This window comes from Haemaphysalis longicornis, unplaced genomic scaffold (assembly GCF_048455015.1).
Source record: "Haemaphysalis longicornis isolate Haplotype H1 unplaced genomic scaffold, Haemaphysalis longicornis Haplotype H1 scaffold_10, whole genome shotgun sequence".
In the NCBI taxonomy this organism is placed as follows: domain Eukaryota; kingdom Metazoa; phylum Arthropoda; class Arachnida; order Ixodida; family Ixodidae; genus Haemaphysalis; species Haemaphysalis longicornis.
This window is the reverse complement of record NW_027526204.1, coordinates 35893035-35919175: the sequence shown is the minus strand read 5'-3', so window position 1 is coordinate 35919175 and position 26141 is coordinate 35893035. Positions and strand designations below refer to the sequence as shown.

The window sequence follows — 26141 nt, the reverse complement described above, 5'->3', positions numbered from 1 at the left end:
GAGGAGTACCAGCATTTAAACAAGGGCGCGGCAATTGCATTCCTCGAAGAGGCACAAGAAGCAAGTGACGTGATCGCGGTTGCCGACTTCGAACGCACACCCGTAGAAACCTTCAAGCTCCCGCAGCCCTTCGACGTGAATCTGGCGCTACCGCAAGAACAACGGAACAAATTATTGGCTTTGCTGCGTCGCTATAGCGAATGTTTTTCGTCCAGCGCAAAACTACGTCAGACCCCTCTAGCAAAGCACCGAATAATAACCGAAGATGGAGCCCGACCTACCCGACAGTCACCGTACCGCGTCTCTTCACATGAACGGGAAGCCATCGGGACTCAAGTCGACGACATGCTCAGCGACGACATTACACAGCCATCGAAAAGCCCCTGGGCTGCGCCCGTCGTACTCGTAAAGAAAAAAGACGGCACATTAAGGTTTTGTGTTGACTACCGGCGACTGAAAAAAATCACGAAAAAGAACGTGTACCCCCTCCCCCGAATCGACGACGCCCTCGACCACCTCTGCCACGCGAAGTACTTCTCATCGATGGACCTGAAGACCGGCTACTGGCAAATTGAAGAGGACGAGAGAGACCGAGAGAAGACTGCATTTATAACCCCAAACGGCCTATACGAGTTCAAGGTGATGCCGTTTGGGCTGTGTACAGCGCCAGCGACGTTTCGAAGAGTCATGGACACTGTGCTAGCTGGCCTTAAGTGGCACACCTGCCTCGTATACCTCGACGACGTAGTGGTATTCGCCCGGACTTTCGACGAACACCTTGCAAGGTTGGAGTCTGTACTCGAGGCCATTCGTACGTCGGGGTTGACGCTGAAGCCTGAAAAGTGCCGTTTCGCATACGGGGAACTCAAGTTCTTGGGCCACGTCGTCAACGCCGCGGGAGTCCTACCTGACCCGGCAAAAACTTCAGCCATTGCGAACTTCCCAAGGCCGAAAGACAAGAAGGGCGTGCGAAGATTTCTCGGGCTGTGCGCATACCACCGGCGCTTCGTCGCAAACTTCGCACGCATTGCAGAGCCACTCACGCGCTTGACGAAAAATAGCACCCCTTTCAGCTGGGAAAACGACCAAGAAAAAGCATTTTGCGAGCTGCAAAAACGCCTGCAAAGCCCGCCCGTGCTGGCTCATTTCGACGAAAATGCCGAAAAGGAAATGCACACGGACGCCAGTGATATAGGCTTGGGTGCCGTCCTTGTCCAAAAGCAAAGCGGCTGCGAAAGGGTAATCGCCTATGCCAGCCGTGGTCTGTCGAAGGAGGAGAAAAACTATTCTTCCTCTGAGAAAGAGTGCCTGGCTATTATATGGGCGATTTCAAAATTTCGCCCATACGTGTATGGAAGGCCATTCAAGGTTGTAACAGACCACCATGCGCTGTGTTGGCTCGCCAATTTGAAGGACCCCTCCGGCCGTCTTGGGCGGTGGAGCTTGCTCCTGCAGGAGTTCGACGTTACAGTCGTTTATAAATCCGGCAGGAAACACTCCGACGCCGACTGCCTGTCCCGCGCCCCCGTCGACCCACCACCACAAGACGCTGATGAAGACAGCGCGTTCTTCGGGATCGTGACGGAGAGCGACCTAGCCGCCCAGCAGCGTGCCGACCCCGACTTACGCGTCGTAATCGAGTACCTCGAGGGATGCAACGTTGCCGTTCCTAGGACCTTCAAACGCAGCTTACCAGCATTCAGCCTGAGAAACTCCGTCCTCGTGAAGAAGAATTTCAGCCCCGGAACAAGAGCGAATTACCTTCTCGTCATCCCCGCGGACCTTCGTGACGAAATTTTGAAAGCGTGCCACGACGACCCGTCTTCTGGACATCTTGGCACAGCCCGCACTATTGGAAAAATCAAGGCGAGGTACTATTGGCCCGGCCTTACCTCTGACGTCACCCACTACGTTTGGAGCTGCCGTGACTGCCAGCGACGAAAAACGCCGCCGACAAGACCCGCCGGACTTCTGCAACCGATCGCCGTCCCTTCGAGACCATTTCAACAGATTGGAATGGACCTTTTAGGCCCGTTCCCTACGTCACGATCACAGAACAAGTGGATTGTCGTAGCGACAGACTACATGACGCGCTACGCAGAGACCGCCGCTCTTCCGAGGGGGACTGCACAAGAAGTGCCAAAGTTCTTTATAAGCCAAGTTGGGCTGCGACATGGAGCCCCGGAAGTCCTAATCACCGACCGCGGAACGGCATTTACTGCGGAGCTGATGCAAGGAGTATTACGCTACAGCAACACGGATCACCGAAGAACGACGGCGTACCACCCCCAAACGAACGGACTAACAGAACGTCTGAACAAGACAATCGTAGATATGCTGTCAATGTACGTTGACGTTGAACATAAGACTTGGGATGAAGTGCTCCCGTATGTCACGTTTGCGTACAACACGGCTATCCAGGAGACGACGCAGCTGACGCCGTTCGAGCTTGTCTACGCTAGAAGGCCGACTACGATGCTCGACGCCATGCTTCCGCACGTAGAAGACGACGACCTCAACGCCGACGTCCACGGATATCTTCAACGTGCGGAGAAGGCCCGCCAGCTCGCTCGAGTTCGTATAACGGACCAGCAGCTGGTGGATGCGGGCCGCTACAACCTCCGACGCCGAGACGCCGAGTACCAACCAGGGAATCGTGTGTGGGTTTGGACCCCCATCCGACCGCGCGGACTCAGTGAGAAGCTCCTGCGACGGTATTTCGGACCCTACCAGATTCTACGACGTGTCGGTCAACTTACCTACGAGGTGATCCCCGATGGTGATTCCGGAACATCACGACGACGCACGCGGCCCGAAGTCGTCCACGTGGTTCGCGTAAAACCTTTCTACGGTCGATAACGAATTTTATTTTTATTTTTGGATTGTCGCTTATGTTAGCATCGGGTCGATGTACCCTTAGAGGGGGGGGTAATGCCGCGAACCATACATTGGGTTTGTTTATCAGTAGAACCTGCGATATAATTCTGGTCATCTTGGGTACACAAAACGAGTTGTCGGTGAGCGCCTGCCTCCGACGTTATAAATTTTTCGTACAGCGCGACACCACAATCCAACGGAGTGAAACAAGAGGCCGCAATTCAGTGGACAGGAGAGTTGAAGTAGGTGTTTGAAAAATGCAACAAAACGTTACCAATGACATCTCTTTCTGCAAACTGAAAGCAGTATTCGGCGACAAAGATTCGTGGCGAGTCTAAATACACGGGGCTATGAGCAGTGATAATCGAACATTGGTATGATGCAACTTGAAGCATTGAATCTGCATGCCGCACTTTCTCTCTGGGAAAACGCAGCTACTTGGGTACTAAAGCAATATTTCTTGCTTTGTTGGAACTAAAGAGCCATCATTTCTTCCGTTAAGCTCGCCATTTTCTAGCCGTCACGGACAATAACTTCGTCTATCTTGCTAATGTGAGACAACCTTGAGGTTCCCTAAAAGGGTGCAGCATTGTTTTCAAATTATTTCAATTCTTTTTATTTGTAAGTAGGTGAGCGCCGCAGTGCAGCGAAGGTACTTTAGGGACACCAACAAAGTCAGTCCAGACTTCCTTCAAACGCTATAACCCAGTTAACCCAAAAGACTCCAACGACCCGATTTGGCTGGAGGACGAGCTTGGCTATTCTTTGTCGCCAGAGGACACTGTAAAAATATATAGCAATCAGTTTGCCTCCATATTTTCAGATGAGCTTCCAATAGACTCACAAGCATTATCTTAGACTTTCATTCACCTTCGCTTTTCCCCTATTGTCGTTAAGAAAAATGGTGTAACACGAGCGACTGAGCGGCTTGAATACTAGACTACACCAGGGCCTGATGAAATATGTGCTAAACTACTGAAATAAGCCTATCAAAACTCAGCGTACCTATTGAAACTAATATTCCAGTAGTCACTTGACACGGGTTGCGTTCCAGAAGATTGGAAATCTGCATTGGTAATACCTATATTTAAACCTGGCCGAAACTCTTCATCTAATAATTGCCGACCCATCTCGCTCAGTTCTATTCCATGCATAACACTAGAGCATATTCTCTTTACGCACACAATTTCCCACCTGAAAACAAACAACCTGCTATAGACAACCAACATGGCTTCCGTACTAACCGTTCTTGTGACACCCAACAGTTTGAATTTGTAACAGACCTGCACGATTCTATGAATAACTCTCGGTATACCAACGCGATTTTATTGACGTTTCCAAGGTATTCGATCCCGTGTAACAAAAACAGGTAATGGCTAAAATCTGAAATCTACATCTAGATGATAAAACGACCCAGTGGATAAAGCTCTTTCTTAATAACAGGGTTCATTCATTCAAACTTAGCAACGTTATCTCTAGTCCCAGCTTCGTCAAGTCTGGAGTACCTCAAGGTTCCGTACTCGGTCCTTTATTGTTCCTAGTCTACATTAATGATATCGGGTCCAACATTAACTCTTCACTGCGTCTGTTTTCCGACGACGTCGCCACATACAAACCCATCTCTAAACCTAACCACATAACCATCTTGCAGTCGAACCTGACAAAGTGATCGGAATGGTGCCGTATACGGCAAATAGAAATCAATGTTAACCAAACCACGCATATCCGTTTCCCATCTGCTGCAGATCCTTCGCCTAACGTGTATGCCATAAAAAACATCGTAACTGAAACTGCTCCATCTATAAAGTATTTAAGCATTGTTTTTCATTTCCATTTATCTTAGACTAGCGCTGTAGAATATATAACCGTGAAAGCATTAGGAAAGGTCAGCCTTCTCAAAGGTTGTTTGAAACTCGCGAACAAAGACAGCAAACTTCACGCATGTAGAAGCAGTAATCAAGCCAACTTTAAAGTATGCTTCAATAGTAGGGCACCTGCACACAGCAGTCTTTACCGAAATGCTTGAATCTGTTCAAAAGGAAGCCCCACAGTTTAACTTGTAGTGCTATTCCTGTTATGAGAGTGTGTCATATATTAGGAAAAGATTAAATCTCCCCACTTGCCTTGCGCAGAAAATTTTCCCGCTTATCCTTTCTCCACAAGTTATACCACACTAATTCTTCATTTAGTCACACTTTCATTCACCCGGCTTCGTAGACTTCCATGCGTATCGACCACGATCATAAGGTGGAACCAGTATTTTTTTCGCACAAAGAAATACCAATTTTTCCCTCTTGCTTTGTCCATAAATGAGTAGAATTCACTACCTGCTAGCGTTGTCACACAGACTCTGCAATCAACTTTCCAAACTGCGTTACTTGCTTTTCTTGAAACCCATAAAAAATTTTAGTCATTGTTGTCTGTTACCTGTGTAAAACGATAAGTAGTGCTTTCCCAACGTGTTTGCTCTGTTAATAATTGTTGCGATCTTCTCTGTATTTTATTTTTGGAAGTCCGACTGGTTATTTTGCGGTACCGTGCATATTTTCGTTGTTATTGCTGCTGTATGCCTGCCTCTTATGTAATGCCTTTTGGGCCCTTAAGGTATATAAATAAATATATAAATAAATAAATAAATAAATAACGAGCAGTTTAGCGGACCTGGAATGGCATGTTTAGTTCGCGATTAGAAGTCAGCTTGAGGTCCGTCAGCTATCGTGTTCCGAAATGTAGATAATGTTAAAATAATGATCATTTATTGTTCGATGCCACACAGTATAAAGTTTTATGACTGAAGCTATCGGAAAACTAGGCGTTCGCACAAGTAATTTATGGATAATTTCTCCTTGCGTTGTGTCACTAAGGAATTTTAGTAATGCAGAAAACTAAAAATAATACGCAGCTGCGCGAGTGCACCGTCTGCGGGAATATCCAATAGAATATTAATTTTATTCTCCTACCTATGTCGAAGTCACATGTTTGTGTGATTTATTTTTTGAACAAAATTTAAAATTGCTTGATTCTCTTATTTTTGTTGAACATGATAATGACCCGCCTGCAGGTTTAAACATGTGCCTTTGTCAATTAGGGCAAGTAAGAAGTAGGTGGTTGTGCTGGTCGTCTTTTTGTGCTTGTCTGTTTCTTCCTCTACACGAAGCTGTAAATCGCCGATGCACACTATCCCAACCCAGCCTCTGCAAAGAAAAATAAAAGTTACCTTGAAGACATAATAAGAGTGTCGTACCGTTCGGAGGAACCTTACGGTAATTCATTGCGAATGGCATACCGTAGCTCTCAGTCAAGAAGAATGTAGGAGTGTAGGAGAAAGTTAGTAGTTTGTTGAAGTGGTGAAAAAAAAATGGTTTTTGCATTTATTGGTTTAGAGTGTCATCAGCCAAATATCCCAATATTCATCAACATAAATAGAATGTTAGGAGAGATATTTTATTGCGGTCGTTAGTAGTCAAATGGTGGATAGCACCATCGTCAGCAGAAATGCGGGAATGAGAAGAAATATGCGTTGGCAACCGTAGAAGACGCTGTTGGCACGTTGGTGCATATTTTGCAACACTAAGAGCGCTATTGAACAAGGACGACAGACAAACGACAAATACAAGCGCTCACTCGAAGTAGTTGCGACTGAGTACTTGTGTTTATCGTTTTATTGTTGTCCTCGTTGAATCGCGCTCTAAGTTTTACAATATATGCGTTAACAAGGGCTTAAACTACATTAGGAGGACAAGGACTCCAAGTACACCGCCATGTGGTACTTCGAACACACTGGAACACACTGGGAAGGGTCTCGAGCATTGATCATTACATAGGCGAATGGTGAGTGGTTAGTTAGGAAGCCCTTACCCAGGTGGCACCGAAAGTGTGTCCCAAGACCGGCCCGTCTTCGGCCGCTTTCTGGCATGTCCGGCCAGAGTACTGGTTCTGGCAGCCACTAATCATACGAGGAACGGCCAACATTCGGCAACCAACGCTTCGGTATTTCTCCGGCAGCCCGTCTTCAGACGCACAACGGCAGCTTCCCGGCTGCCAGATATTCAGTGCCTTTGGGCTGCCGATGTTGAGAAAGAAATCGGCCGGAGTGCGGCGTTAGGGCATCCGTTTTTCCTTCGGGAAGCGGTGTTTAGCCGAAGCACGGCAAGCGACCGGCCACAGGATATCCGTATTCTTGTGGCAGTTGGTGTTCGAAAGGAGACCGGCCGTAGCGCGGCTGCCACGCATCCTCTCTTTCAACGGTGAAGCGCGCCTCTGTCGGCAGAATATTCAGCTTTCTTCGGGCAGCCGGTGTTATAAAGGAGACCGGCCGACTTACGGCCTCAGAATGTACGTTTTTCATTCGGTTAGCGGTCCTCGCCCGAACTACGGCAAGCGAACGGCCGCAGAATTTTCGGCAACCGGTCTTCAAGAGGAGACCGGCCTTCGTAAGGTATCAAGTTATTCGTCATTATGCGAACAACGGCACGCATCTGGGCGCAGAGCATTCATGCACAGACGTAATTGGAAGACCCGCCGATTTAGTACCGGTTTTTCTCTCGGTGAAGAAAGAGCCGTTAGGGCGTGGAATGGCGCCGACACGTTTTTCATTCGCTCGGTGTTTCTACGTTTTAAATGAACGAAGTACGTTTGTCAAACAGTAAAGAGTGTTCTAGGTGAATGGGCAAGGTGCAAGGACTCGTTGCAGATTACCAGGAAAACGTTTAGGCCATCGAAATGACATTTATTGCCACAAGAAGAATGTGCCACACCGACGGGTGAGCTAAGCCTCGCCAGTCATAGCCGCTACAACGCCTCGCCCGTCGGCTTCGTCGACGCATCAGCTCGAGGCTATTCGCCTCCTCTAGAAAAGGAGACCATCGGATACAACGGCCCGGCAGCGATGTCCGACCGGAGATGGCGGTGGTTCAGCAAAATAAGTGGCCTTAAAGGGTGTCGAGCAAGCGGCCACCACTCAGGAGCTCAACCGGCGCCATCTCAAGGACTCCCCACCAAAGAAAGGCAAGGGCGCGCAAAAGCGCAATATTCCGGCTATTCTTCTCCCAATAATACTGCAAAAAAGAATGTGAACTACATTGTTTGGGATAAATGTAGAAGAGGCTAAGCTCGTGCATTGGTAGGCTCAACTTAGTGCACTGCACTATGGTACTTCATGAGATTTTATGACTGCCTATTTAGAAACAAGTGTTTTTTTGAATTTGCCATAACAACGGAGCCTTGTGAATGACGAAGCCCGGATGTTAATTTAGTTGTGGTGTATGAAATTGAGATTAGCTACACTTGGGATATGACTCATTTCGTTAAACATAATCGCCAGCATCCTAGCAAACACGGATTTCGTCGGGTTTTTCTTGTTCATGTTGTTGATTTCACGCACGATTTGGCTCTAGCAATAGATAGGCTTAAAGTAGCTGACTATTTTCTTGTGCGGCAAAAAAGCATTTCAAGGTGTTTAATATCACCTTCTTGTTAGTACATTGCAGGCAATAAACTGAATGAATCGGTTATTGCATAGATAGCCGAGTATATCTCTTTAAGACAGCAGTTGGTCGCTCTCAATGGTTGTTCGTCAGGATATGTTCCCGCGACCTCAGGAATTCCGCAAGGCTCAGTTTGTTCCACAAGGCCTCAAATTTTAGTTAAGAATGTTCGCGAATGACTGTGTAATTTACAGGACTATACCGAATGAACGTGATCCCGAATACTTGCAGCCGGATTTAAAATTAATAACATCCTGGTGTGCTGATTCAGAAAAGTCGTTGAATCTTAAAAAGTGCGTTAACGTCAACTTTACAAGAAAACCTTCATTCCAATTGAATGCGTATACAGTAAATTACACTGCTTTAAGAACGGCCGGGGAATATAAACAACGACGAGTTTATTTAACGAGTTGTTAGAGAAATAGGCACGTTCACAACATGAAAGTTAGGGCTGCACGCGTTTTTGGCTTTCCGAGATAAAATTTCAGCGAACCTCCACATAACTTAAAAGAACAACCGTATTTCACTCATGTGCGCTCAATGTAGGAGTACGCAAGTGTTTTCTTGGATCCCTACAGCAAAGAGCTGGTTGATACGCTCGAAAACATACAGAATAGGCCAGTAGGATTCGTGTTAGGTATTGGAACTGTCAACTGAGGATAAGGGAAAGTAAAAGTAAACTTAAATGGTAAGACGGGAAAGATCATAGACGAAACCTGGGGTTGAAATTTTTCGTAATACCTATCATTCGAAAACTGGAATAGAAGGCGAGAAGTATATCCAAACGCCATTCTACATATCCCAAAGTGGGATCGCTAGCTTGAAGCAAATTATTAACTTTCCTTTAAGGTGACGCCTTGCACGATTCATTTTATTTTAGATCAAGAAGGCAGTGCAATTATCTTACACGTATGATTTTATCTACTGTTTATAGTGACGATTTTCACCGCGCTTTGTAGAATTATTTTGTTATTTGGTCTCCTATTTGATGCTTAGTGTTATGTATCTCTCTGCTGTAATGCATGCAAGGGCAAGCAGGTATCAAATAAATAACTGAATAAATAAATAAACAAATAAATAAATAAATAAATAAATACACTTGCGGAGCCGCAAGTTCGCCTCCGACGGGTTGAGAACCCTACGCATTCAAACTTGACAATGAAATATTTATTGTTTTATTCGTCCCAGTATGCAAGGTTTGCTGTATGAATACTACAATTGCTAAGTTATTTGTTTGACAGAAAATATAAAACACTTGTCTTACGCCTTTCCTTGCGTGAACACAGAGGGATACAAGGGTGTCATTCGCAACAGGTGTCATTCGCAACAGGTCTAGAATTTTCTTAACGTGTGCGACTTTAGAGGAAAATTAAGTTCTTTTGGACTATTAAAATCTGTACACGTAACTCATGAAAACTACATAAAAATATTGTTACGAGACAGGCTGAAACTGAAAGTACTTCTTTGATCTCTTCTAGGATCAGCCCTGTGAAAGATCATGAGAAAAGTTGATCGAGTAGAAAATTTCTTTGCAAGAAAACTGGGCAAATACTGGACATACTTTCTGTGGAAAGTAAATTATATTGAATGCTGCTGAGTCTTTTGTGGACTACCGAACCGCTTCATAAAGGCATTCGCATCGGTTTTATATACAAAAAAAATGGTGACGCAGCTGTTGTAAACATAGTTGATTTATTTAGAGTATGAAAGTATTGTCTTAAAAGAAATTGCCTAAAAGCGGCACTTTCATCTTTCTGATATTCAACCCACTAAAGTATGCGCCTTCCGCCTGCCCTCCTCCATCCTTCCTTATTTATTACAGGTAAGCCGCTCCACAGAAGATATCAATACCTGGACGATACATCTATTCCAGCTCTGCAAAGAAATGAATATTTGCTGTATTCGACAGTAAAAGAGGCACAGCAATTAAAGGAAGGACCATTTGTGAGCACTGTTGAATAAATTAATTTGGTGTAAACTGACGCTGATAAATAAGCCAGGCTGCGCTGAAGGCTGGACGGCTGGTGGTTGCGTGGGGGCTCTATTTGATGTGGGTGCAGTGGCCCCAAAATGGTGGATTTGTGCTGCTGTACAGGGCGATTGAGTTATCTGCTTGCGCTGCATGCAGTGGTCGTCCACCGGACTCAGTCCAGTTAACGTACTGTGGCTGAACTCAATGCCCGTAGCACGGCCGAATTTCCGGCAGCTTTAGTTCATCTGGAATCCGACGACCGCATGTCGGCTGTCCTTCGGTGGCCGTACTTCGGCCGCACACGGGTGGCTTTGGGATGGCCGGAGCCCTACGGCTGGAATCTGGCCGTATGAACGTAAGCCGGTAGACTAGCCGACGGACACTGGCCGTTGGACAGTGATGGGAGTACGGACGTATACGGCAAAAGGCCCACATTTGGACACGGGCCCAACATGGTTGCAGGAGAAAGGCCGGGCAGAAAATCACCGACCAAAGTACGCCGGCTTGACTAAGGCCGAACAGTCCTGTGCGGTCTGGGTTAATTCATTTTGGTACTGCAGTGTTTGCGCTAAATACGGCGAGCTTAAATCATACGCAGTTTAAAAAAGCGTTGTGAAGTGCTTGAAGAAATTCCAAAAAATATAGCATGAGCGTGAATGTTAGTGTCATGATTGGAGAGTAGGTCAGGAACAAAAGTAGCCGCTTGTTTCTCACAAGAGAAGTGCTTTGTGTAACAATCCAGAGGTTAGTGAAACACGTTGTTTGACTCTAGGAAATGTACGATATGGGCGTATAGGACGTTTAATTATTTTACAGAATTGTCCAGTTAAGAATAGCGGTATGTAGTTTAAGGGTAAATGTCTGCCACCAGATTTGGGAACTTCAATAAATTTTTTAATTATCAATCGACGGGAACTGCGCCAGTGACTATGACTGTGAGAACTCTAAACACGAAATAACGCACATACACTTGTAGCAGTTTCCCAAATTTTGGTGTTATTTCATCAACGAGAGCGGAGAAATTAGTTTTATTGTTATCGATGAGTCACAATATCGTCGTTGCACAGAATGTTCCCAGACCATGGCGTTTACCAAAGCACAAAGCTGTGTCCAATGCGACGTGTCTGTTTATTGAGTAAAAACTGAAATGCTCTATTAACAGCAGAGCTGTTTAGGCCTACACAAACTCGTCCGCGTAAATAGAAATACCCAAAAACTCGAGAAAAGAAACGTGGGAAGGGAGGTCGCGGAAATCAAGCCCGGGAACATTACGCCGTGAAACAACAGCACCGGGCAACATGAAAGGCCCAATGGGTACGGGTTAACAGTAGAGGGGAATATAAAGAAGACGACCCTTCTCGTGGTCAGAATCAAAGCTGGGTCCGTCGGGTTATCAAATCGTATTTTGTCCGATTAAGCTATGAACGAATTCGGGGTACACAACGTTTTTTTTCGGTTTCGTAGCGCGGGTGTTGTCTTTGAACTTGGCCGGTGGTTCTAGAGCGTACGTGGTCCACTGTGGGAGAGATGCGAAAGCAAGGGGATCAAACCATGCGGGCCTGCAAGTGTTGAACTTTCAACGGCAAGCTGATAGATACATGCGCGGTGATGAAATACAATGCAGAGCTGAAACCTGGCGCCTTAGTACAAAGCTTTTAAGCAAACGTTGGTGAGTGAGCTCAACGAGCCATGGAACGACGAAGGGTAAGGGTAACTCTCAGAGACAGGAAAGGAGCTCCCTGGATCAAATAACCGATAAAAGTAAAAAAATATCATAGTTCACCTGAAGAAGAGTATATGGAAATGGGCTGGTAACGTAATTAGGATATTTAGTGGACTACCACGATAACGACTGGAAACCGAGAGTCATGTCTACGAAAAAAGGAAGCTGAATTGGTCGATGGAGGAATGAAACGAACAAATTCGGAGACGGAGAATGAAATCGAACAGCACTGCACAGTAGCCGTTGGAGGTTGAGTGGAGATGCCTTGGCCCTGCAGTGAATTTAGTGTGCTGCTGCGGCTGAAGAAGGTGATGCAACTCCTTGGTCTCCAATGAAGGGAGACGGGCCTACAGCTCTGATGTTTCCCTAGCCATGAACGACTAGAACAAGCTGCACCAATTTTAAGTGCAGAGCATGTTAGGGCCGTGCCTTGTTGTAGCTCGTTCGCTGTCACGCTGTCCAGCCACCACCGCAATCAGGCGGCGTGGCGACGTAACAGACCCAGATAGAGCACCCCTGGGCAGAATCGTAAATGACACAAAGAGAGGCTTTGAAAAAGAAGCGGATTACATGATATATTCATAATCGTTCGGAACTCCTGAACGTCTGGCACTTGGTATATATTTTGTCGTTGTTTTGCGCAACGAAAACGGCATGTACATTTGTGGCAAAATCAGTGTAAATAACCGGCCTGAAGCACACGCAACCATTTATTTAGGAACGCTGGTTGGGTTGGTTTATACGATTTTGAGCGCATAATGTGGCTGCTGAAAATGACGCATTTCCAAACTGCGCAGTATTCTCCGGCACGTTCGAGGTGTAAGCAAGAGGAAAAACAAGAGAATTCTCTGTGCAAAAACAACACATTCCGAACTGTCCTGTATACTCCGGCACGTGCGAGATGAAACCAAGCACAAAACTAACAGAACTCGCGCAGCGCTGTTCGAGGCAGGTGGCATGCGAGCACTGCGAAGGCTAAGGTACTTGTTTTTTTCAACGGTAGCGCAATCTCTCTTCCCCGCGTCGTTTCCTCCTCACCCGTCTCTCTCGGCCGCCATTAGTGGGCGACTCCCGCGGCGCGCGCCGCCGGACTCTTTCGTTTTGTAAGCGCGGCACGTTGAACTGCTTGCTTAAAACACGACAGTTCTGGAAATAATTTCACAACGGTGTTCGCAGATAATGTGTAGGAAAAACAGTTTATGATTGGTCAGTGCCTTAGCTATCATGCCGCGTTTTGAAGGCAACAAACTCCGAGCTCATGCCAGCCTTTTTCAATATCCTTTTCAGGAATCTCGCATGAGATTGATTATCTGTGACCGTTCTAGGAGATCAAAAACCTAGCATTTATACATTTTTGTTCAATTCAGAGATGTGCCAAAGGGCACGTCAAAAAGTTATGAGCACCAGCAGAGTTCTAACCGCAGAACCGTACTCAAAGTTGGAACATGCACGCCTACTTTCAAAATTTTGTGCAGGGATGTAGCCAAGAGGAGATGGGTTAGCACTTTTTTCGAAATTTTTTCCAGGCAGCGCGTCAACAGGACCTAGCGTTCCTTTCACCAAAATTCATCCCATCAAATACCCCTTAAACCATCCCTAAATAATTCCTGGCTACGGCCCTGGTCGTGTGTGTACAATAAAAAAATACTGAAACCGTTCCGTGGGAGGAAAGTACTTTTATTGCATACGCAAATTGTCATTTGTAAGCAGAGTCAGCGCCGCATAGATCTGGCACAAACACACTGGTAGACAGTTTTCGCTACTGCCCCGTGTATATTAAACAGAAAGGTGTTCTGTTTAGTGGGCGCGTTTAAAAAAAAAATGTGCATTAGTCTATGCACGCTACATGGTAGGCAGTTATATTGCCTACATACGCCCAGCTTTAATTGTTTAAGGACACAAAATGCACTCACGTGGTTCCATTTCCCGTTCAGTTTTAAAAAAATGTTTTTGGTCCCATGTGTGCGCGCGCATTCTGCATCGTGGTTTTACTTGCCACTTATCCATCGTCCTTATTTTATGGCAACTAAAGCTGACATTTTTGTTGCAAAAATAGGACATTTTGTACCCGGCAGAGCCTACACAGGGACTTTATCCTTGCTGAATTGCTAGTATTTTCGTATGGCGGTACTATTCCCTGTTATAAATGCCTGAGAATAATTTTTTGGATCACACCTATTTTGTATCCTGCATCGCTCACGTCTACTGGGTACCCTGTTCCGAAGTATCGATTGAAACGTTATCTTGGAAAAAATGTGTTATTGTCAAGTCGCGAATGAACCCTCCCCCTCCACTTCTGTGTTCACCACAGACAAGTACGTTCATAACAATGACCCCATAAAAAACAACTGTGAATTTTTATACTCTTTTTTAATAAGTACACACGTATGTACCACATTCGTCTTGAAAGTACACTACAATGTGGTAAATTAAAATACAATCTCACACACAAAGACCCAATAGATAGAGTGCAAACGAATAGAGTGTATTATAAAGGAGGTCACCGGTGAAAGGTATTTCTTTCGCTGCAAATTTTTGCAACTGGAAAAAAATCGCGAGCACGAAAGATTTTGCAGTAATTACCATGGGTATTTTCGAACACCTCACCGAATTCGAGCGAGCTAAATACGATCGTGCTTTCATTGTTACTAAATCGTGTTAGAGAGCGTCGATGGAAATGTTACGCTTTTTTGTTTGTTAGTTTCATTCAACCCGAAAGTCAGTATCAGCCTCACTTTCATCTAAAGACCTTCCAGAGGCAATTATATATGAAGGAGTTTAGTAGTTCCTGCTTGACTCGGAAATCCTTCCTCGGTGACAATAAAATCTTTTTGCACCTGGTGCAGTGCAGCCATATCACTCATCGTTTAACGTCATTTTTCTCTGCTGGAAAAACAACAGCTGATCGCCTCTTACAATGCCACGAAGCGAGCCAAGGACACAGCAAGTAGGTATCGCGATGCAGCCAAGACAGCCTTGAGTAAGATGTACCTGTAGCTGTCTTCACGTGCAGCGCACGTGTGTGCGCCTTGCCCTACGCTGCCTAATGGTGTCGCTGCCTGGTGAAAGAGAAACTCGCGGGGTGGTCATCGGTGGTAATTGGTCACGTGTCGAGCCTAGTCCAATAGGGGAGCAGAAAGGGGAGCAGATGCGGAGGAAATAATTCTCCTTTCCTTTTTTTACAATGGTTTGCGCTACCTTTGAAAAAATACAGGGGCCTTAGCGAAGGCGGGTAATTTGAATTGCATTGTACAACTCTCGGTTCAATGAATCAAAAGATGATTGAGGCAGGAGTGCGAAGAGTTTAAGATGGGGTAGCGGAATGCGGATAACGGTGCCATCACCCGTTATGGCGAATTACGGCTCTGCACTTCCAACAGCTTTCACATTTAGTGTAAGGAAACCCCCAGAAAACCGGTCTGGTGCGATTCTGGATGTCGTGGGTTGGGATCCCACCCGGGGGGGCATTTTTTCACCACTTACTTTCTGACTAAAGAAATTCTTCATCTGTTTCTATGACTCACCACAACCTCCCCTTTGCTTTCCGAGGTTTTCTTGACTGACAACACTTATTCTTTCTTAATTCACCGAACCCCTCATTTCCCATTTCTGATTCGATGTATGTATGTATGTATGTGTGTATGTATGTATGTATGTATGTCTCTTTGCATGTCTAAAGCAAGTCTGCTGAAACGTTGGCAACAATCGTGCTTTTACCTTGTTCAAAGTTTTCTATATATATATATATATATATATATATATATATATATATATATATATATATATATATATATATATATATATATATATATATATATATATATATATATATATATATATATATTAAGTAGTTAAGTAGGTGAGGCCAGAGACACACAACAAACAGAAAAACATTAAAAATAAAAATCTACTAACGTCTCAGGAAGAGCACTTCCTGTGATCTGAAGAAAGGAAGTCCTCAGTAAACGTCCGTAGACCTTTATTTTTTGTTTTTATCGTGTGTAATCTGTCTTTACCTACCTCATTTTCTCTCACTCTGGGATTTGTTTGTTTCCAGAGAGTATATATGTATATATATATATATATATATATATAACAGTGAAAGCAACTACTTTTGGAGGAGCAAAAAGAAATATTGGAGAAAATTGTTCCCAAATGATTAAACTGTGGTTTACTGAGGTTTCGCCTGCAGGGCCCGTGTTCATCAAGTTACTCAGATGAAGACTGGTCCATCAGTCGAAACGTCAGTAGACCACTGTTTTTGTTTTTAATCGTGAGTCCAGCATTTTGTCATATATATATACATATACATAGGTCTAGAAAAACAGAAAACCCACATGGCACACATAAACAGTATAAGATTCGGATACCCAGCAACAACAACACCAAAGAAGGTTTACTCACGTAGCGGCAATAGGACTTGCCTTCAACAGACTACAGTTACACTATTTTGCTGCCACAATAATTTGATACATATTACTGATATAGCTTTGCCAAAAACTGTGAGAAAGAGAGGAAGATGTTTCGAAGACGGAGAGTACGTGTACAGGAGGGCTATGCCCGGTGTAATGCAACAACAACAAAAAAAGAGGCCGGAAGAGAAAGATGTTGATTTAAGAAGGCGCTCTCAAGATTGCACGACAACGTGGCAACGCAGGTGGTGTGGGCTGGATGTTCCGGCAGTGCGGAAGCGTGGACAATGATGGTTTTAAAAAGAAGGAAAAGGTACACAATAACGTTTTAAGTGGGTGGGGAGACGTGTTTGGAGGAATTCATACAGGCATAAAGAAAGACTTTATTTTGGGTGTGCCATCCGCGGATGGAAAGAATTGATACGGTTCACAAAAGAGCACTGCGCAGTGAGCTATGAACCGGACAAGAAATAGGTAGGGTTCATAGATCCCAAACGGTTAAATGCTGCAATGTGAGGAGGGGGCACGGTGTTGTTCGCCAGTAGAAATCGCGTTGTCAAGCTTCATTAGGCTAATAAAGGCGCTTTACTTGGAGAGTTTGTGGGAATTCTTATGGGAAATTCAAGGGTAGGAAATAATGAATAAAGTGATAAAAATTATGAGGACGCCATTTGTAATTGACGGATAATCACATTAGTTTTCCGAATCTTTATTTGATACAAAACGCCGCTAACATAAACCTATAGGATAAGATTCTTGACTTGGCTCTGAGATATTGCTGTCTCGCAATTTGTTACATGGGTGCTTTGAAAGTGCAAATACTGCTGTGTGTCTGGCAGTTTCCTATACAGTTGATTTTGAAGTCTACCTTGGGAAGTAGTAACAGTGTCCTCCAGAAAGTTTGCACTGTGTTTCGAGCAGGAATGAGCAAGGGAAATTGTGCTAGGCTAAGTGCGTCAATGAATGTGGGGAGTTTTGCGTCACCATGCTGCCAGATCATACATTTGTCTCCAAAAAAACTTTTATAGTATAGTGGCTTAAAATTTGAGAGCCAGGAAAGTTTGATTCCCGGTTAGCTGTAAAGATATTGGCGTAGTTGGGTCCGATTCTAGTTCCCGTTGATGTCCCTTTGACTTGCACGTAATGAACCCGGATAAACACAAAAGGGTCAAGTTCAATAGACAGATTACCCAATACACAGAAAAGAAAGGTCAATAGACAGAAAACAAGAAGCAGGTTGTTGAAAATTTTAAGGAAACGCCACAAATGACACCCTGATAACTGGAGTGTGCGAAAGAGATTCGTAGTGGTTTAAACTACAAAAGGGTATGGCGAGTACTCATTCAAATTCTGGAGGAGACGACTTGACGCACGCTCTCTAGGGCAAAAAAAGAGCTATTTGGTACTGAACAAGGGTCGCTTGACTCTTGCAAACAATCAACTTTCATCCCTATATTTCAAGTAGCGGATGCGAAGCTACCACGGACCACTTTTTTTGGCTTGCTAACTTGACAAGGGCATACGGTCCCCTAGAAAGGTGCAGCCTCGGATTAAAGAAATCGGGTTTTGAAGTAAAGGAAGATTATGTGCGGGCCACAGTCTAAACAGGGCCCCTTAACGACGCCAACGGACTCTGTCCACGCTTTTTCAATCACTATAAAAAGACATGTCTAGTTGGAGCTGGCATTGCAAACACAGAGCTCCGTCACCGGCGCGACCATGAACACACAAGTTGTGGCATGCTGACGTCGTATCTGAGTCAGTGTGAGTTAACATTTCTCGACCTTGCTGTTGTACAAAATGTGGGTTTTATTACGGTCATTTCTTGATGGTTGTTGAAAAGTACGAAGTTTTTTCATTCCAACTGTATGGGAATCACACTTTTGAACGAATAATTTTTTTATCAGATCGGGTTGTATTGTATCCCGATGTTGGTGTACGCTTCTATTAAAGCAAAAATAAATTATTGTGGAGTGCACGGGCCGTGGTGCGATCTCAAAAAATATTGGCTATATGAAGGCGTGATTTCCATTATAACGAATTCCTTGCGCTTCCTATTTCAAAGTCCCTACCCTGTAAGGTTTATTTCGTGTGTGAATTAGGGAAGGCTTCGCTTTTTTTCTTGTTTTGTTGTGTTTAAAAACGTCCCGCCTCCATGTTCAAACCTGTGCCTTTGTCAATAATGCTCTGTTGGCACTGACAGCTTGTACTCGCATCATCTTTCTGTGCGTGAACCTTTATCGCACTACAAAAAGTAGGTGATTACGCTTATCAAATACCGTAAACTCAAACTCAGTAAAGTAAATTCTAAGGTTAACGTGAAAACTTAAAAAGCGGCGTTTTTGGAAGATGCGCTTTGAAAAACTGCGTTTGAAAGACCCGCCAGTTTATTCTCTGTGTACTGCGTCGCCAAAAGGTGACGCCAGCAACAATCCACGTGACTCGTGCTCGTGCCTCTGATTGGTGGAATCAGCTTTAAAAGAACCGTGAAATTTTGCCTCGCGGTATTTGCGGCCGCTCAGCTGTTCAACTTTCAGATCGCCGAGTCAGCGAAACAGCGCTGTGGTAAGCACACTGAAATTTCTTTTCGTTGGCTGTAAGGTTGTTCATAGGGCGAAGTGTTTCGCGAATGTTAAAGTTAACACTACTGCTGATCCTGCAACTGCTCTTAAATGGCCCCCAGACGCGCATAAAACTTATGCACCAACGATGTATTTTTTTTAAGTTCGACTTTTAACATATACTAACTTATTTAAACGGCCGGAATGCGTTCGTATTTTCGTAGGATTGTTTTGAAGAAATTGGTTCATGTTTGCTGCATTTAATAAAAATGCGTCCTATAAAACTCCCAGCGGGGAATCGAAGTTCAATGACTGTCGAGTTTTTTGCAAAATGCTCACTCGAAATGAATTTGGATGAAATAGTAATTATTCTTTATTTCCCGCCGTGGTTTCTCAGTGGCTAATGCTTTGTTCTTATGCGCCCAAGGACGCGGGTTCGCACCCCGCCGCGGCGGTCGCTTTTCTGAAAAAGGCGAAAAGCGAAAACTCCCTTGTGTCTGAGATTTCCTCACACCCTAAAGGTATCCAGGTGATGAAATGTAATCCGGAGCCCTCTTCTACGGTGCGCCTCATCGCCTGTGTAGCGTCGGGGCTTTCAGCGCCACAATCAATCAATCAATCAATCAATCAATCAATCAATCAATCAATCAATCAATCAATCAATCAATCAATCAATCAATCAATCAATCAGTCAATCAATTACCGAGTCGTTCAATCGATCAATCGAACGATCAAATTTTTCTATTTCCTATCGTTTGCGAACAATAAATAAATGCACGGTTACATTTTCCTACACACTCTAATTGCTGCAAACCTTTGTGTACTCCCACTATTGCATTCTAGCTTAGTCATTCATGCTTTGTTTACTTGCAGACTTTTAAATACACCATGGCTTTTTCCGCAATGGTAAGGGATAATTAAAATACTTTCATTGTATATGTGCGTTTCACGTATGTTGCTCTTACTTCGAGAATAATTGCAGAAAACGGACCCAATTTATGCTATGCGCATCATGTCGGAAGAATTTATTGAAAAAACTTATCGATAGATATAACACCGTCATCGGCTGAACAGCAAAACATCTTTCAGGCCGTTTAAAATTGTGCGTCCTAGCTATGAACAGTTATCGCCATCTGGCACTGTTTAGTGATACTGTATTCGTCCGCAAGGCGAGCGGAAAGCTCCTGAATCACAATGCACTTTCTGGAGCTTTGCCAATAGAAGACAGCTTTACATCTGCAGGATTCGTAAACGCCTCAGACGCGGAGATGCGTCTCGTGAGCGCTTTTCGTCAGGCCCCTAGGTTTTCGAATATATTAAGAACTGAGACCCACTGTTAAGACACATTACTATACACAGTACGGTAATCTCAATGGTTTTGAGTAATTTCTGTGTAATAATAAAAGACAAAGCCTATTTAGCCTCATGTTATAGATGGCCCAAAGAAAAACGACTGGGGCCAAAATGGTGTTTGTAAGTGACTTTGCATATTCATGGCGTTTTCAACACAGCTGCCTTTAGGTTGCACTCGCGTGGTGTTTCTGATATTTCTGGAAGTGTATAATCAAAACAAGCAAACTGAGCTCTACCTTGCTATTAAAAAGCGATGTTTTCAAATGTCACAGTAATGGGCAGTCGAAAAGAATCATGTAAGGGTTGTGATTTACAAGGCGGATAGCAACATGGAGTTCGCTTTGAACATGTAGGAATAAGCTTTTTACGGGTAGTAACTGCCTGATAATTGCAATTTTCAATATAAAAAGCTGACTTCCGACAAAAAAGTATAACCTGCGTCTTCCTGGGTTTGAAAACTGGGAGGTTTTATGCTTGAACCGTGCGTTTTCAAAACGGTCGTTTCGACGCGAGATTTCCTTGTCTCAAGTAGGTGTTAAAAGTTCAAGCAGATAGCATCAGCGGTAGTTTATTCACAGGTAATTTTTTGCAGAGGCATCATTAGTTTTTGTTCACGGTGCTTTTCATGTTGTGCGGTTGTAGTCAGAACAAATGCAATCTTAATGCGGTATGACTGCATGTGTAGTAGGCTCACACACTGTTTCCAATAAATGACCCTACTCTTTTGAATCAGCCGAAGTCTGTTTTAAAATTTCTATTGTGCAGCTTATATCAAGCGATAAGCAACGTGTGCTGCATTCATTGGGTGCGGATAAAAAATAGTCTACAGGCAAGTTCTGATAGGCATAATGATCATCTTTTTTGTTATGCAAAAATGAATACTTCGGTAGAGCCATAATTTCTGCTTAAGAACGTATTAAGACCTCATTATTGTAAATGGCTGTAACCGGAATGAGAAGGCGAATTTGGGTTTCGCTACAGATTTTCAGATACCTTATGGTGACGATGATTCTTTTCGTGGCACTAATGGCACAAGTGGTTGTGGCAAAGGGATGCCTCGGCCAAGCGGTAAGATCTGAATAATGTTTCCATGCGTATATACAATTTTACACACCTTCTTGCAGACACACATAAAAATACACAATGACACACAAACACGCACTCGCAAGGCCCCCCCCGCCCCACACACATACCACACGCACCTAAACATACGCACGCACACATACAGGCACACGAACACGCAAACACACACCCGCAGAAGCATACACACAGAAACACGCACACACACGCACACACCAAACACACACAGACACACTCATACACACACACGCAAGGACACACTCACGCACACGCACACGTGCAGAAACACACAAATGAACACACACGCACACGCGCGCTCATGACTACCTACAAAATACATTTCTTCTCGTAACGGCGACTCGAGAAGCAGTTTGATAGGTAAATGTAGGTTTTCCCATGTGTCTGTCTCCTTACTTATTTTATCTAATGGGAGTGTCCGCGAATGTTTTACAATAGATTCCGCGTCTAATATGTGCTGTAGGTTGTAATTAGAAAACCATTTTAATAGTACAAGCATGTGTATCAGCCAATTGCTACGTCAAATCGAGCTTTACCCTCTGTTTTAGACCCCACGTGGTCATAAAAAGGCGGAAGAAGGGTATTCAGGTTTGCAAAAATTTGTCCGTGCGACATTCTGAATACTGCAACGGCCTCTAGTGGGCACGTGGAGACTGCAAAAGAAAAACGCTATGTTCACGAATGCTGGAGGAGATACGCTGAAGGGGTCACTTTGGGCTCCAATAAATCTCATTCGTAGTGATATAGGCCAATAAAATAAACAAATAAAATGAAATAAAAAGATAAAATAAAAAATAAATTAGGGAGATTTTGAATCCTACTCATGGAAGATAACCTTGCATCTAAGAGCTTTTAAAAAAATACCTTACCATTCGAAATGAAATCTGGAATGTTGCGTCATGCAAAAATTTTTACAGCTTCAGGACCACTTCATAATGCAACAGCAGTGATGTAGCACGCAGGAAGGGAGACACTACATTATTTGAACGCTTTCCACAATAGAGAACGCTAAAAACGACGTTGCACCTTATTATAAAACGTGCAGCAGCTACAGAAAATTAAAACTTGTGCAATGCAAATCCTGGTAAAACGACGAACTGGTAGCCAGACGTGCATCATAACCTTCAGAATGAAATAAATAAACCCAATTACAACAACGGGTAAAAATTAGTACTTGGTTTGGAATTACTGCTATAAAAACGTTTCTCTCATCCACTGTGCTTAAAAGTATCAGTAAGGAGTAAAAAAAAGTGGTAACAATGACTGGTGCTAAAAAGGGCACTTGCGAATGAGACTGGCATACACAGTAAGCTGGATCACGAAGAAGCAGCTGAAACATGTGCAGAAAATGACACTGTTATTTGCGCCTGCAGAAGTAATGAACTTTGAAAACAGCCGGAACATATAAAGTGATGCCACCTAAAGAACAAAGCTAAAATACTTACGACGTATCACCAACGTGTATCAGTTACTTTTGTAAATCCGAAATAGGGAGCGTAGATTCAGACTTCTGCAGGTAGCAGGGCAGGCCCACCGGAGTGGACGGCGGGAAGATCTTCAAGACCGACCGCCTTTCTTCAGCTTACTTTTTTAGTTTCGATACATGACTTGGCTTACGTTTAGGGCTTGATGAGAATAAGTTTCGTGGTGGCGTGATTGTATCTGCGTCGTCGCATTCCATGCTATTCTATTTACGGAGTTAAAGTCTAGGTGACGACTAAAAGGAAGGCAGCTGCTACGGATGTTAAGTCGTTGTGATAAAGCTATTTCTTTCAGCGAGATATAAATTTTAGTGCAGAATTTTGAAACAAAATCTTTGCAGCAGAAGTTTTGTGTTTTGTTTTGAAAGCATTGTTTTAGTTTTAACAAAATTCAAAGACATTTTGTCTGCGGGCACATTTTTTCACATTACCACATAAAAGACATTTGCGATGTTGTCAATGGGCTAACCTGAATGCAACGGCCCGTCAGCAACATTTTCACGCTTTTTTCAGTGCTCCCTTCTAGAGCAAGATTGCTGCGACATGTTCTTCTGCACGCAAGTACCTTTCACAGAGGGGGGCATTTGCCGTTATAATCCCTTGGGGTGAAATGGCTGTACGAGGATCCTGCTTCATAATAGCGGTACAAGAATGTCAGAGCAATAAAGAAAGTGGCTTGACGTGACTCCTTAGCAGTGCTATCATGAATTGCTTATGGGCGTGAGCCTTTTTCAGTCAGCGAAACACTCGGAAAGGGATGGTGCAAGAGCTGAAATATTTTGCGTCATGAGCGCTTTGGTCATATAAAAAAACCGCTGAATAAATATCACCAACGTAAACAAACCGAGGGTTTTTGGTGTTGCTCTGCCTTGTAGGGGCGTTCTGGTCAGTTGCTCCGGCCAAAGGCATGCGCTTTTGTAGCAACGTCCTCGTTGGCCGAAGCATGAGTAACGGTTACATTTTGGCGCCATTGCGAAGACTCCCTCTGATAATTTCTGCTTCCCTCTTTACACGTTAACACCGGCAGTATAAAGCAGTCTTGTTAAATATTTCCTTGAGGGATTATATCTGGCAGCTAACAAAAAGTGTAGCCTTAACACCGTAAGAGGTATGAGCGTTACGCAGACAAAATGTATTAGTTTTCGTTTCAAATAACACCCAAAACATCATAATAACCGCCATGGCGGAAAATGACACCTCCAAAAACTGGCCAGCGCTGGAAAAAAAGTTTGGTGAAACAATGAAGTTTGTTGGAATTCAACGAAACAAAAGATGCTGGGCAAACCTTTTAATGAATTGCCAAGGTCCGCGGGGTGGTTCCGGAAGCGGGAAGAATGCACATTATGCTGCATGTCTCAGTCGCACAACGAGAAACCATTGTTACTTCTGTGCACAATTCCGTGTCAGCGATTCCGTCTATGATAGCCGTTTTTATGACTAAAGCAAGCAAAACCGGCTGAGAGGTAAATTATGGAGTCATTCAACACTTACTAGGAGCCTGCGTTGCCGTACATGGCATTCCGTACTTTTAACCATTTTTGGACAGCGGGACATGTACGTCCCACTTTCTGTTTGGTGAGCCTTAAGCAATGGCTCGCCCCATTGATACGGGTCACTAATTTCACCTTGCGACTGTAGCATATCATTCCAAAAGGACTTTCGTAACGCTGCCGCTGACTGGAAGTACACTCCAAGGCAAGCAAAATCCTTTTGTCTCTCACGGACAATTCTCAATTTTTTGCATTTTTGTGAGCTATTACCAAAAACGAAAAACATCTCTGGCGCGCAAATATTGTTTCTTCCACTACAGTAACAAAGTACAAACAACCAATAGCTATTGTTTGTAATTTCTGAGCGTGTATTGATAAACAAAAAGATTTTGGTGAGAAGTGCGATTCACTTCGCGGTAGAGTGGGAGCTGTTCATACGGCACCGATGTTATTTTGTATAAAGGTAACAAAAATGTTTCCCGGATGAAGATGCCATTTTGCTGGAATAACGTCGTTCCGATACGTCGAGAGATCGAATGCCTGCGCACAAGAATCGGAGCGGCACATTCTTGTGGGGTTTCAAGTGCTCAACAAGTAAAACAAATCTCTCGGTGACTACACATTAAGTGTATAAAATGTCACCATAGGACCGAATATATAAGATCAATTTTAACAGAAGAGAAATCTGCGCCAAGAATACCGATGGAAAAAGAGGTTCTACAAAGGGGACAAAGCGGTGCAGCGGGACAAAGGGGCTCTACGTTAGCAAAGTGGCCCAACCTGACAGTGGGACATACGAGTCTCCTTTATTTTGCAGCAGTATATTAATTCTTAGCTTTTGTATCTGTTTTACTAAAGAGGTAACCTGCATATAACGAAGTTTACAAAAATTCGATATTTTTATTACATCCAGGTTTTCTTTGCATGAAGACTTAGAGTTAAGGCTGCGTGAATGAAGCAGAAACGAAACAAGTCTGCTAGACATCAGTGACGGTGAACTCTCTATTCAATGATTTTTTTCACAGTAAAAACTGCGTGATTAGCGCCTGCTTCGTTCCCGCAAGCTTAATCACTACATTGCACTCCAACGGAGCAAAGGCACTCAAGTATCCCTTTGGCCTTGTGACACTTTTTGGTGCGTTAACACGTTCCAAGGTCCAAACGTACGCTCAAAGGGCGCGTTTTTTGCGAACTTGAGACTGTTTCACGCACTCAGAATTGTTGATAGGTTGCTAGCTGGGATCCTTTACCAGGCGATGGCATTCTTCTTTCTCGCTGGTGGAGAGGGCATTTAAAATTTCGAAATTGTCTATACACGACAATTTTTTTGTTTTCTGGCTGGAGAACCGATACTACAGCAGCGGCGACGCGCAACTACACGCCGAGAGTCAGCCCGAGGGCCTAACCGATTAAGCACGCACATGCGGAAACGCACATAGGTTTGCCGTGCGCGCGAATTTCGCTAATTTAGCGCATTTCTCTAGCATATTCTTCAGAAAAAATGGGAAAAAAGAATGTCTCACCAACGTAGCAAAATTCGTTACATCAAGGTTAACCCTCGCAACGCCTTCGTTACATGCAGGTCGCAAACACATGAGCGTCGATGGGGTGGCAATAAGGAAGGAAAAAAATATAGGTAAATACAGAAATTCCTTACATAGATGTTCGTTAAACCCAAGTTTACTGTA

The 26141-nt window shown here is 44.0% G+C and overlaps 1 protein-coding gene across 4 annotated transcripts in view; it reads left to right on the top strand.

Moving 5' to 3' along the window:
* Positions 1–18973: 18973 nt before the first annotated feature.
* LOC144158377 (uncharacterized) overlaps positions 18974–26141 on the top strand; it is a 65424-nt gene continuing 58256 nt past the window's right edge. For all 4 annotated transcript variants that reach the window (XR_013320042.1, XR_013320041.1, XM_077689238.1 and 1 more), the window contains exons 1-4: positions 18974–19035; positions 19905–19937; positions 21366–21452; positions 23477–26089. The gene's annotated coding sequence lies outside the window, so the exon portion shown is untranslated. The remainder of the gene's footprint in view (positions 19036–19904; positions 19938–21365; positions 21453–23476; positions 26090–26141) is intronic.